The sequence below is a fragment of the Portunus trituberculatus genome, chromosome 42 (assembly GCF_017591435.1).
Source record: "Portunus trituberculatus isolate SZX2019 chromosome 42, ASM1759143v1, whole genome shotgun sequence".
Lineage (NCBI taxonomy): Eukaryota > Metazoa > Arthropoda > Malacostraca > Decapoda > Portunidae > Portunus > Portunus trituberculatus.
Genome location: NC_059296.1, coordinates 30,046,369 through 30,059,511, shown reverse-complemented (window position 1 = coordinate 30,059,511; position 13,143 = coordinate 30,046,369). Strand labels below are relative to the sequence as shown.

Below are 13,143 nucleotides of genomic sequence, written 5' to 3'. Positions count from 1 at the left end.
GGAGATACAAAGTTTTCACAACATTCAACTGTTTACTAAAATACCAAATTGAGGTGACATAGAGACGAAAAATATAGAACATCAACGCGTAGAGAAAGGAAGAACACTCCCCGGAAGATAGTGCGCCATCAGTAACTAGTCTCGCGCCAAACTGAGACCGGGAAAAAAGTCATAGACAGAGAGAGGGAGTGAGTGTCTTTCCCAGAGGTGACGGCGGACAGTGTGGTCTTGTTTTGTGTGATCGGCGTCCGCTCTGCCTGCATCTCATTCGTCTCCCGCGAGCTGCTTCATCGAGATTGTGTAGGTGTTGGTGGTGGTGGTGGTGCCTCTGATGCCTCCTGATGCGGCTGCCTGACTTGCGGCACGAGATGGAGAAGGGTGAGGAGGGAAGAAGGGAGGAGGTAGCGGAGACGGAGGAAAGGGAAGAGGAAAAAGGAGACGGAGAGATGGACTGATGGTAGGATGCAAAGTGCTGATGTTTTGTCGCAGTCTTTTTGTTGATATTGTGCCTGGTTTGGCTTCTTCTTTCTCGCACTCTGCCCTCCTGATCCTCCTCTACCTTATAGCACAGTTGTAATAGTAGTAGTAGTAGTAGTAGTAGTAGTAGTAGTAGTAGTAGTAGCAGTTACACCATTACCACTATACTACTACTACCACTACCACCACCACCACCACCACCACCACCACCACCACCACCACCACCACCACCACCACCGCCGCCGCCGCCGCTGCCGCCGCTGCCGCTGCCGCTGCCGCCGCCGCTGCCGCCGCCGCCGCCGCCACCACCACCACCACCACCACCACCACCACCACCACCACCACCACCACCACCACCACCACCACCACCACCACCACCACCACCACCACCACCACCACCACCACCACCACCACCACCACCACCACCACCACCACCACCACTGCTGCTGCTGCTGCTGCTGCTGCTGCTGCTGCTGCTGCTGCTGCTGCTACTACTACTACTACTACTACTACTACTACTACTACTACTACTACTACTACTACTACTACTACTACTGTCTATAAATACAAATAAATGCAGCTCTTTAAAGTTTCCTGTCATCTCAGTAAGAAAATGTACAAGAGCAGAACATGTATAACCAAACAGGAAAGAACTGACACCTGGCACTAAAGATTGCCTAGGAATGGCTTTGAGAGACTGGTAAGAAGCAACAGAAAGAGCTGATCATTTCCAGGTCGTTCACAGACCCAGGAATGTGTAGTAAATGTGGATAAAATTAACCTTTGGCGAAGATCAGGTTATTGTATTTGAGGAGAAAACAAGCAAGATAGCAGACTATGAAGTGAGGAACTGCAGGAGGTGAATGAATTAAGCATATCAAGGTCTGGTAGCGTCCCAGCAGGGGTTGGGATAAGGGAGCTGATAAGGGGACGAGTTGGGCGAGTCAGGGAAGTTATGGACTCATTAGGTGAACGTACGATTATAAAAGCGAGGCGTGTGAGTGTGGATGCTTGGAGAGAAGGTTAAAGAAGCGGTGTTATCTTAATAACCCTAACATATGCTTCAGATACACGGCTGTGGAATACAAGCTTGGCGATGGCACGTTCAGGTGGTGCATGGAGGGGCGCGTTTGAGCTTTCACTGTGATGTAACTGGTGAGCGCTGGTGAACAGGAGGATGCAAAGTCTTAGATAAAGTTCCTCTCAGTTAAAGAGATTGCAAAATTAGTAAAGTTTGATATTTTGTTTGAGGGAAGTAAAATCTCGCACCACATTTGACATATGAAAGGAAGACAAATATGACTGCTGGTTAAATATTTGGAAAGAAAGTAAATTGATTTAAGAAGAGACAAGTGAAAATACGGATTATTAAAGATGCTATAAGGAAGAGAACCTTTGTATCACACTTATGGTATTAAGGAAGTATATGAAAGTACCGTGTGAGCAGGTAGAAAAAATCTATGTAGGAAGATGGCAGCGGTCTTGGTGCAGAGGGGATATAAGAAGAAGAAATCAATAAAACAAAAGACAGAGAACCTTGTATCCCTCTTTTGACATTAAAAAGTATATGAAAGTAATTAAAACGTAAGTAGACTAAATGTATGACGGAAGATAGGGTTCTCTTGGTGAAAAAGAGAAAGTAGGTGAGGAAAGATCGATAAGGAATAGGAGAGGCAACCAACTGAAAACTATTTTGAGAAACAGTTAATAATGAGAAAACAAGTTAGAGCATTTAGTCAAAGAATAAATATGGTGTGCAAGAAACGCTGAGATGCACGAGTTTGATCACGGTCAGACGTCAGTGAACATCCCACACTCATATTTATTCGGTTTAGCGTCTTCCTTTAATATGAAATCGATTAACCACTATCGATCTCCTTATAAAGCCCAACGTTGACAGGTGTGAGGGCTATGGAAGGAATCAAAGCTAAGGAAATACGCAAAACACTACAGTGGATTCCAAACATCCCTCGACTTTCAAGCAAAATTATACACTCTTTTTGTTTTATTATTATTATTATTATTATTATTATTATTATTATTATTATTATTATTATTATTATTATTATTGTTATTATTATTATTATCATTGGTATTATTATTATTATTATTATTAATGGTGCTATTATTATTGTTATTATTATTATTATCATCATCATTATTATTATTGTTATTATTATTATCATTATTATCATTATTATTATCTTTATTATTATTATTGTTATTATTATTGTTGTTGTTGTTGTTGTTGTTGTTGTTGTTGTTGTTGTTGTTATTATTATTATTATTGTTAATGATAGTGTTATTAGTATTTATTATTATTATTATTATTATTATTATTATTATTATTATTATTATTATTATTATCTTTATCATTATTATTATTAGTGATAGTAATAGTTAGAGTAGTAGTAGTAGTAGTAGTAGTAGTAGTAGTAGTAGTAGTAGTAGTAGTAGTAGTTGTAGTAGTACTAGTAGCAGTAGTAGCAGCAGTAGTAATAGCAGTAACAGCAGCAGCAACAGTAAAGGGTAGCACTGTGTCCCTCCCTCACAGCCAGCCACCAAACCACCATGTGCACGCTCATCACCGTGGCTCGCCTAACATCACAACAAACAACGTAACTCATTTATCAAGTTGTTAGAGACATGGCTTTTCTTTAATCTCGCGTCTTTGCTTGTGATGGAAGATGAAGTGTCTCACATCTCTCTCTCTCTCTCTCTCTCTCTCTCTCTCTCTCTCTCTCTCTCTCTCTCTCTCTCTCTCTCTCTCTCTCTCTCTCTCTCTCTCTCTCTCTCTCTCTCTCTCTCTCTCTCTCTCTCTCTCTCTCTCTCTCTCTCTCTCTCTCTCTCTCTCTCTCTCTCTCTCTCTCTCTCTCTCTCTCTCTCTCTCTCTCTCTCTCTCTCTCTCTCTCTCTCTCTCTCTCTCTCTCTCTCTCTCTCTCTCTCTCTCTCTCTCTCTCTCTCTCTCTCTCTCTCTCATCCAGTCCTCAGTAACAAACAACCACTCTATATATTTCAGCTCATGAGTCTCCAGCAAAGCCCTGATAATTGTTTCAGACGGCATGTCAATACACTCCTCGCGTCATTCTTCAGGTGACAGAAGGCCCATTGTGAGCCCTGTGCAGGTTATCTCGGCGCCACGGTGACTGTTGCTGTTGGTTATTTACTGTCCACCAATGTCCCTAGCACTGCATATCGCCCTCACTTGTCTTTTACCCGATTTTGACCGCTTCCGCTACTAGACAATATTTTTCTTTTTTATTTACTCCAGTTTTCAGTTACTTATATTTGTACTGGAGTCTCTAAAATAGTTCTGTGCTTTGTAAATGTCAAAATCAACTTCTTAACACCACCAGATCTAGACTAGTAGCTCTTCATCACTGTGATTCATTCTTTCATACATCGGAGCCTGAACAGAGGAAGCTACACCCTTACCCGCTCAGCCCCTGCCCCGCCTTGCTCCCTTGCCAAGCCATCAGTCTTTACAGGTGACCTCTCCTGCACCACTCCTTCAGTGACTGCCTGTTCCCCTCGAGGCGCGCTGAGGCCAGGATGTCGCTCGTCCTCCGTGCCGCTGTGCTCGCCTCGCCTCGTCTTGCTCAGCTCCTGCTATTATTACACAGAGCTTATTTACTCTCCCCGCGACGTGGGTGGCGGGGGCTGGGCGGGGCGGAGGGGAGGAGCGTCTCGAGCAGATGGTCGTATTGGGAGTCTTGGGGCGCCAGTAGATCACCGCCGCTCCCCTGCGTCACTCCCGCCATGATATGAAGGCGGTAGCATGCACCCCCCTCCCTTCTGTGCTTCCCCACCCCGAACCCTCGCCGCCGTCACCACCGCAGAGATTTGTTGGTGAGGAGATAGTGACTTGCCATCTGCTGCAGTGCCCTTCCGTATCATGCTAGCTGGATCTTGGCTTGTAAATTTGCTCAAAGGAAAAAATGCCCCAAAGATAATGAATACTCGCGTGAAGTGGCCAGGTGGGGACAAGAGGCTCTGTGGCTGCACTGTCCGGCCCTCACGTCTCCTTATGACTTCCCCTTGGTGGCATCCGGCCTGAAGATGGACATTGTGGTCAGAAAACACACAAGAAGGGACGCCAAGGGGAAATAGTACGGTGTCGTCGTCAGATAATATGAGAAAACGTGTAGCTGCAATAATCTCCATTTTCTTTAATCTTCAAAGGAGAGACATCTTGGGCGATGTCAAGATCCCTCCAGAAATAGTTTTATCTGGCGAGGTCTACGTAAATAAGTGGCCGCATATGGCAAGGCTGCATTATGGCCCGTCTGGCGAGGAGATCTGAACCTGACAGCACCGGGAGACATCAAAGACACACTATCTGATGCTTATGGCCGATCAATCGAGGTCCTTCCGAGAGCCGTACTGCCAGCAAGCGCCGCGCTGTCTTCTCCGCAGACAACACATCCGGCAGAATCTCCAAAGCACTCTACATTCCCTCTATATACCTAAATACAAAGCATCCTGAACTGCGATCTCATACAACAAACTCATTGTCTGTTACGGAAAGTCACAACTGTCTTTAAGCAAGATTTCAGGCTGTGGATCTGGCTGAGTTACTCGTGGCCTTCCAGGTGTAAGCCACTCATTAAAAAAACACTGAAAAATGGTCTTATGATATGGTGACATAAGGTTTTGAATCGCTGGCGACAAGGCATCTCTGCTCCAAGATAGGGACTTAACTAAAGGCAGAATTCCGATGCACAGATACGCAGAAGTCAAGGGCACCTCCCCGTCAGGTTCTGCGCCTCGCCCATTTCCCTCCGCCAGCCAGCATCAGCAACAGCAACCGCAGCCACAGCAGCCGCAGCTAGCAGCCGCTCACACTTAGTACACATTTTTGCACCACGCCTCCTATCGAGCCATGTTGAGGCATCGCAGCGGCGCGGGGCGATGCGGGCACGACAGGGAGTGGAGGTGACTCCATTTTATCTGCCGGGTATTTTTAGCGCAGCAAGCGTCTCCATCTTCTCCTCCCGCAAGTGTTCCTGCGCTTGGATTGGCAAAGTCACACCCGGGCGGTGGTGGCGGCGGTGACGGCACGCACACCACTAGCTACTCGTACTATTACACACCAGACCGCCCCCGCCATGAGCGCTGGACTCTGGTGGTGACGGTGGTGCTTGCAGTAATGATATGTTGTGACGGTGTAGGTAATGCTATAGTAATGATGGTGATTGTGTGAGTAATCATCACATATGATTCACCTTGGTAGTTCTATCACTAAAATGGTTTCCTTTAAAGGTATTATTGTTATTGTTATTTTCATTTTCTTATTATCCTTATTAGTATTACTATTTCCATCATCATTATTACTATTACTGTTTTTATCATCATTGTTGTTGTTGTTGTTGTTGTTATTATTGTTGTTTATTTTGCTATTGTTGTTCTGGTGGTGGTGGTGGTGGTGGTGGTGGTGGTTTTCTCCATCGTCATCATCTTTCATATTTCACTGTCAATATATTATTATTATTATTATTATTATTATTATTATTATTATTATTATTATTATTATTATTATTATTATTATTATTATTATTATTATTATTATTATTATTATTATTATTATTATTATTATTATTATTATTATTATTATTATTATTATTATCATTATATTATTATTATTATTATTATTATTATTATTATTATTATTATTATTATTATTATTATTATTTGTATCATTATTGTTGTTATTGTTATTATTCTTATTATTATTTTAATTAATATTTCATATTATTGTTATTATTTTTTTCATTATTTTTACTATTATCCTTAATAGTATATTCGTAACTAATTTCTATTAGCTTACTTTAAAACGTAAACGAATGACGAACTGACAAATAGTAGTAATAACGCAATGAAATTTAAACAATGAAAAACTTGAAAGATGAATGAATTGTGTGTGTGTGTGTGTGTGTGTGTGTGTGTGTGTGTGTGTGTGTGTGTGGATAATGACCAATACATGCAGGGTGTTCTGATTCGCGACGCACAGAATGTTGACAGACTGTCCGGTGGCGGTACACTCGCGCCGAGCGGAGCAGCCAGTGTGACCACGCTGAGAATGTGAAGGATGTGCTCTGTAACTCTCATCTGCTTCTCAAACTTGACGTGGCTTCATTAGTCTAGTCAGTGCACACAGCATTGTTAACTCATCCATTTGTACAGACAGCTTCCTAACTTCATCAACTGAAGCTCTACTTAGTTATGATAGGATAGATAGGACATTGTAGTGTTGAATGAGTAATTAGATGGTTTATATCCCCCTTCCTGATGAAGATATTATTAGGTGTGTGAAATCCTCTCGTGACGTCTAGAAAAGAATTAATTCGAAATGGTGATACAGAAGAGTTTGACTTGGGGCATTTTATTACGGAAATAAGGATTTATTATCAGTACATTATGTTTATTTACTGAAGTGTATGTATTTTTTATATAAGAAATATTGGTGATTAATTATACGAAATGAAAAATTGCAAGTAAAAGTTTTCTTTAGCTTTTGTATCATGGTGGGCACCGGGGGATGGGGGGATGAGTAGGCAAATTAAATGGAGATCTTCTCCATTACATTAATTTATCAATCTCCTCTGTTTGCAATGTATGTTTCATTGACCACTCTCCATGATACCTAAAGGAAAAGTAAATGAGAAAAAAGTAATTATAAAAAGTCTGTGTATGCTAGAGGAGATAAATTATCCTGAGGGTAATCATTAGATGATTTTATTTAAACTAAAGTTAACTTTACAGAGTATTAGCAGACGTGCATCTCATTCTGTGCCTTAGACGCACTACATTCAAGCGGTTAGAAGCAAAACTGTCAGTGCGCTCAGGATTAGAAGGAAAAGTGATGCTTGAAGTAAATATATTAGGATGTCGTATACGGTTCAATACATTGACGCTTAGCAGCAACAGTGACAGGAAGCAAATGCTTGAAAATAATAGTGATGTTGGAAGAATGGGGAAGATTGATGGAATTAGGTAGATTAAGCACACTGGGACTGCCTTGTATAGGCTTGGCGGCCTCTTGCAGCTTCCCTCTTTTCTTATGTGCTTATGTTAAGAAACACCTTAGAATGTCCTAAGATAAATTAATAACTGAAATCATAGTGATGAAACAAATACAGAAGTATAATACAATAAAATAAAGGACGCTGCAAGGAGCTAGTGCTCCATTCACGTGGCCGTCTCTATCATGAAACATGCGCTGAGTGACGGGCCAGCAATCATCCTATTTTTGGGTCGCTGTTTAGTTTTATGAGAGGAGAATTAAGACGCCTCAAATACTATGCTGATTAATCTATTAGAGATTCTTTGGTACTGAATTATTTTTGAGAATAGCTCTCTGTTTGTCATTATTTTTTCTATTTCATTGACTCTATGGAAGGAAAAATAACGCTGTTCAGGAAGCAGAAATAACTGCAACAATCACTCAATAATGGGAGAAATGGATGTCGCAGATTCATTACTAGAATTAATAAACCTCATAAAATTTTGTATTAGTCAGAAGAGAACAAAGAAATATCAAAATGTAGGTGGCAAGTAAACATTTATTAATCTATCCATTTGATTATAATATACAACAGCATTTAGAATATAATGCAACTGATGCCGCGGTACCTAGAGGGTAAAGCAGTATTCAAACAGCGGCCCAGAGGGAGACACCGGCCCGGATGCATAGCCGCTGCCTGCCCGTCCTCGCCTCGCCCGACTCCCCTTGTTGGAAGCCAGTAATTACCAAGGGACCGTCTTTATGTAAACTGAGTCGTTGAGGATGTTATTATCAGCTGAAAGTATAATAATGGTACCCTGTGGCTGCTATGGGCTCTTAAGCTTGATTGAATAGTCTGGTGAAAGTTAAGAGAATAAGTTTCAAAGATGACAATAACGGGGAAAGGAAAATTTGAATTCATAAAAGTTTTGAGTGAATGTATTTTGAATTGTAATCCTCGTGACAGCTTTTCTTTATCCGTTTTTCCTTTTCACCTCAGAGACTAACACTTCGATGGAAATCTTTCAATTTTTTTATGTTGTCTTTGGACATAGGAAACTTGAATATGGTTTATAGGTGCGTGAATGAGCGGTCTTAGTGTCATTAGTAGTCAAAGAGTAAATTAACATCATTGTAATGGCAGCAGGCAGCATACATTCAATATTAAAACAGGATAGTGGAGTATTCATAACCTTTACATTCAGAGCTGACCGCCGCAGTGACGACCATCCCTCGCGCCTCAGACTGCTGCCCCGATCACCGCCATTCACACTGCGCCGGGGTTAGCTGGGCACCACACCCGCCGCTCCACACTCATGTACTGGTGCTGCAGTGCTGGTGGCGGCGATTGTAATGGCAACAACAAGGAGAGTAACAAGAATGACGTATTATTATTATTATTATTATTATTATTATTATTATTATTATTTTGTTAGTATTATTTTTACAATGATAATTATTATTGTTTTTATTACTATTATTGTTGTCATTATTGTTATTATTATCATAATAATAATAATAATAATAATAATAATGATAATAATAATAATGATATTATTATTATTATTATTATTATTATTATTATTGTTATTATTATTATTACTACTACTACTACTATTATCATTATTGTCTTTATTACCATTATGCTACTACTAGAACCAACACTACTACTACTACTACTACTACTACTACTACTACTACTACTACTACTACTACTACTACTACTACTACTACTACTACTACTACTACTACTACTACTACTGCTGCTGCTGCTGCTGCTGCTGCTGCTGCTGCTTCTACTACTTATAGTAACGATATGGATAAATACTGGTAGTAAAAGTATTCCTAATTTTGACAACAACAACAGCAACAACAACAACAACAGCAACAAAAACAATAACGACATTCACTAACACAGCTGCAGTAGCCGCGGCAGCTGCAATAAAAACAATAAATCTACACATATTACAACACCAGCAGATAATATTTTCCTTCATTATACCGTACAAACAACAACAATAACAACATCTAGTATTACTTCTACTACAACAATTAGGATTTCTATTACCACCACTGCCACCGCCACCACCACCACCACCACCACCACCACCACCACCACCACCACCACAGCCGAGGTGCGGGCATTGCTGCACATTCTTGGCCTCGGGAGCATAACGTGGGGGCGGAATTATCTGAAATCATCACATCCTTTTTCTTGGAAGTGTGCAGCGAGTCCTGGCGCGGCGAGCAGTGCGTGGTGTGCGGTGTGTGTATGTGTGTGTGTGTGTGTGTGTGTGTGTGTGTGTGTGTGTGTGTGTGTGTGTGTGTGTGTGTGTGTCTAATGGTGTTGTGTGCAGTGTGCATGGCGTATTGTCTTTGTGAGTTGCGTGATTCGTGTAGTGTGTTGTGTGGTGTAGTGTTGTTTGTATGGTGTGAGTGGGGTGTGGCGTGTTGTGTGAATGGTCTTCGTGATAGGTGTACAGTGGAGTGTATATTGTAATGGCGTGTGGTGTGCATTGATCCACACACAGTGGACTCTCTTCTGCAGAACATGTACTGTGTGGTGTGGTGTGGTGTGAAACGCGAAAATGGTGTGTGGTGTATGTAGTGTGATGTGTGATTGTATTGTGGAAAGGTACGCAAGTGTGACACAAGAAGAGTGTAGCAGTGCCACGCTAGAGGGCAGGCACCATCAGTAACAGCAGCAGCAGCAGCAGCAGTGGCAGAAAGGGTCGTGCCTCAAGGGGAGAACAAGGCGGGTTGTGGAGAAGAATTAGTTTCTTATTAGACGCAGACTTATTTCGGTGATATGAAATTTGTTGTCGAATGGAAAGGCTGCCGCACCTCACTTATATTTGCATCTGCGGCTGTCGTTCGTAAACATGCCGGCTCGCGAGAACGCGTCACAGATAAACCAAGATGGACGTGCAGACGGAAGTTGCACGAAGCCAATATAATATAAAGCTCACAAACTCCTGATATTTGCCGAAGGGTGAATATCGATGTGACGGGGTGGTTTGCATGGGGGCGCCGCCGTCACCCTCCCCGACCCCTGCGCCCGCCACTTTAATCGCCACGACACCGATGAAGAGGATTTCAGTTTACGCCCGAGGCACGTCGCTGATACATAATAATCTCGGGGGGGAAGCAAAAGTACGAGTGAATGCTGCTATAAGTTGACCCAGATATTGTCGACAGGGAGGCGGGGATCGGCCGACAACAATGGCAGAGTCGGATTTACGGGTTCGGGCTGCGGGTACGGCCCATTAAACCCGGAGAAGGAGTGAATACATTTACATATCTCGGCGTGTGTCAGGAGGTGTGATTGCCGGAGGAAGCCCAGGTGGGACAGATGCTTGCGGTGCTGTGAGGAGAGCGGAAAAGAGACAGAGAAAGATAGAGAAAGAAACAGAAAGGAGTGTGAAGAAGAGGAAGACAGAGGAGGAAAAGAAAGAAGAGGAGAAAGAGTAGTAGTAGTACTAGGAGGAGGAGGAGGAGGAGGAGGAGGAGGAGGGGAATGGCCGCAAGTGCAGTGGAGGTGAGGGAAGGGGAGAAAGAGAGACAGCGATCTAGAGAGAGAGAGAGAGAGAGAGAGAGAGAGAGAGAGAGAGAGAGAGAGAGAGAGAGAGAGAGAGAGAGAGAGAGAGTAACTGGCAGAGATGTGGAGAGACATCTGATTGTGGGGGTGCTGGGAGGAGACGGATGGTGGTCGAGATGTGAGGGAGGGTGACACTTGGTGAAAATGTGAGGAGAGGGAGGCATGTGATGGTGGAGATTTGAGGAAAGGGAGGCAAGTAATGACGGAGATGTGTGAGGGACGGCTGACGAAGGAGATACGAAGGAGGAAAGGAGGAAAGGAAGGGATGAAGGAGAGAGAGAGAGAGAGAGAGAGAGAGAGAGAGAGAGAGAGAGAGAGAGAGAGAGAGAGAGAGAGAGAGAGTAGACAAAACGACAGATAAGAGATGAAACAAAAGAGAGAGAGAGAGAGAGAGAGAGAGAGAGAGAGAGAGAGAGAGAGAGAGAGAGAGAGAGAGAGAGAAAATACAGCGACAGAAAGATAAAAGATAAGACAAAACGGAGAGAGAGAGAGAGAGAGAGAGAGAGAGAGAGAGAGAGAGAGAGAGAGAGAGAGAGAGAGAGAGAGAGAGAGAGAGAGAGGAGAGAGAGAGAGAGAGAGAGAGAGAGAGAGATACAGGAAGCACAACAGCTGGCGAAGTTTGAGTGGTGACCAGCTGTCTGTAAGATGGAAGGCGAGGCGTGAAGGCAGGGCGGGTGAATGAAACTTTGCTAAGAAGGATTTGAAAACACTGAGAGAGAGAGAGAGAGAGAGAGAGAGAGAGAGAGAGAGAGAGAGAGAGAGAGAGAGAGAATGTTAATGGAATTATTACGTTAAAAATACCTCGTTTACATTTTCCATTACAGTGACATGCAAACAGACAAGATCATTGAGTGAGGATGAGCAAAATGTAACGTTTAGTCATGATTCATTTGATGTCCGTATGAACTGACGTGTGTGTGTATCCGATAATTTGTATGTCCATTTGAAAACATTACTGGAAATATCATATGAATAATACAAACATTAGTATGTGTATGACCCTACCCTTCCCTACACACACACACACACACACACACACACACACACACACACACACACACACACACACACACACACACACACACACACACACACACACACACACACACACACACACACACACACATGCACACACACACATATACACACAAGCGCTGACTAACATTCTCACGACGACAGCTAACAAACATATTTCACCGCCCTTGTCTCTCGTATAGGCGTGAAAGAAGAAATGCCCCAAGCACTGCAGTGTCTTGGTTGCTTCCTCACACGCTCCTTCCTTCCTGCCTTGCGTCACCCAGAGCTCGGTGTCACATCCCCGTCTCTCAATACCCTTCTTCAGATTCTTGAGTTAAGTTCAATGGCCTGTCTGTCCGTCCCCTGCCATCCATTCTAGTGTAGCTCCTCTCCTTACCTTGCTGTACCCTCTTCTTCTCTCTCTCTCTCTCTCTCTCTCTCTCTCTCTCTCACTTCTCGCGGTACAAGAGTAATAAACATCAGCAGAGGCGATAATGACTGAAGCATCACCCCTAATTTGGGATTTAAGACTCTCATGGCTAAGGGCGTGGGTGGCGTTAATGGGCGTCTGCTGCTACTTCTGCTGCCCCTTTCTTTGCCCTGATGGTAATGACACATGGAGATAATCCGGCGCCACCAGCATCCCGTCGCGTTAACGTAGGGAAGCAAAGATTACGCTGACATCTCCATTCGCGGCCCTCAAGCCTGGGTGCGAGTCCCATCTCTTGGCTGGAGGGTCCTCAGCGCGCGAGGCGACTCAGCGCGGTCGGCAGCAAACTCCCGCAAAAAGGCGACCCGCTATCTAGCACAGGGTAATATTTCAGGGTTGAGTAATGGCATGGCTTGACTTATCGGGCCCAGAGAGGTTGTTGGGCTAAGTAATTTCAGGTAGACACTTGAGACGTTTATTATTTATACTTTAATTGCACGTGGTGTTGTTGTTTATCTTTTTGTTTATGGATATTGTTATTGCTGTTGGTGTGTGTGTGTGTGTGTGTGTGTGTGTGTGTGTGTGTGTGTGTGTGTGTGTGTGTGTGTGTGTGTGTGT

General features: G+C 43.1%; 1 long non-coding RNA gene across 2 annotated transcripts in view; it reads left to right on the top strand.

Annotated features, from left to right (window-relative positions):
- The window catches only part of LOC123517422, a 237,060-nt gene extending 228,200 nt beyond the window's left edge, over positions 1 to 8,860 (top strand). For both annotated transcript variants that reach the window (XR_006678461.1, XR_006678460.1), the window contains one exon: positions 8,686 to 8,860. This is a non-coding gene — a long non-coding RNA (uncharacterized LOC123517422). The remainder of the gene's footprint in view (positions 1 to 8,685) is intronic.
- Positions 8,861 to 13,143: the final 4,283 nt, after the last annotated feature.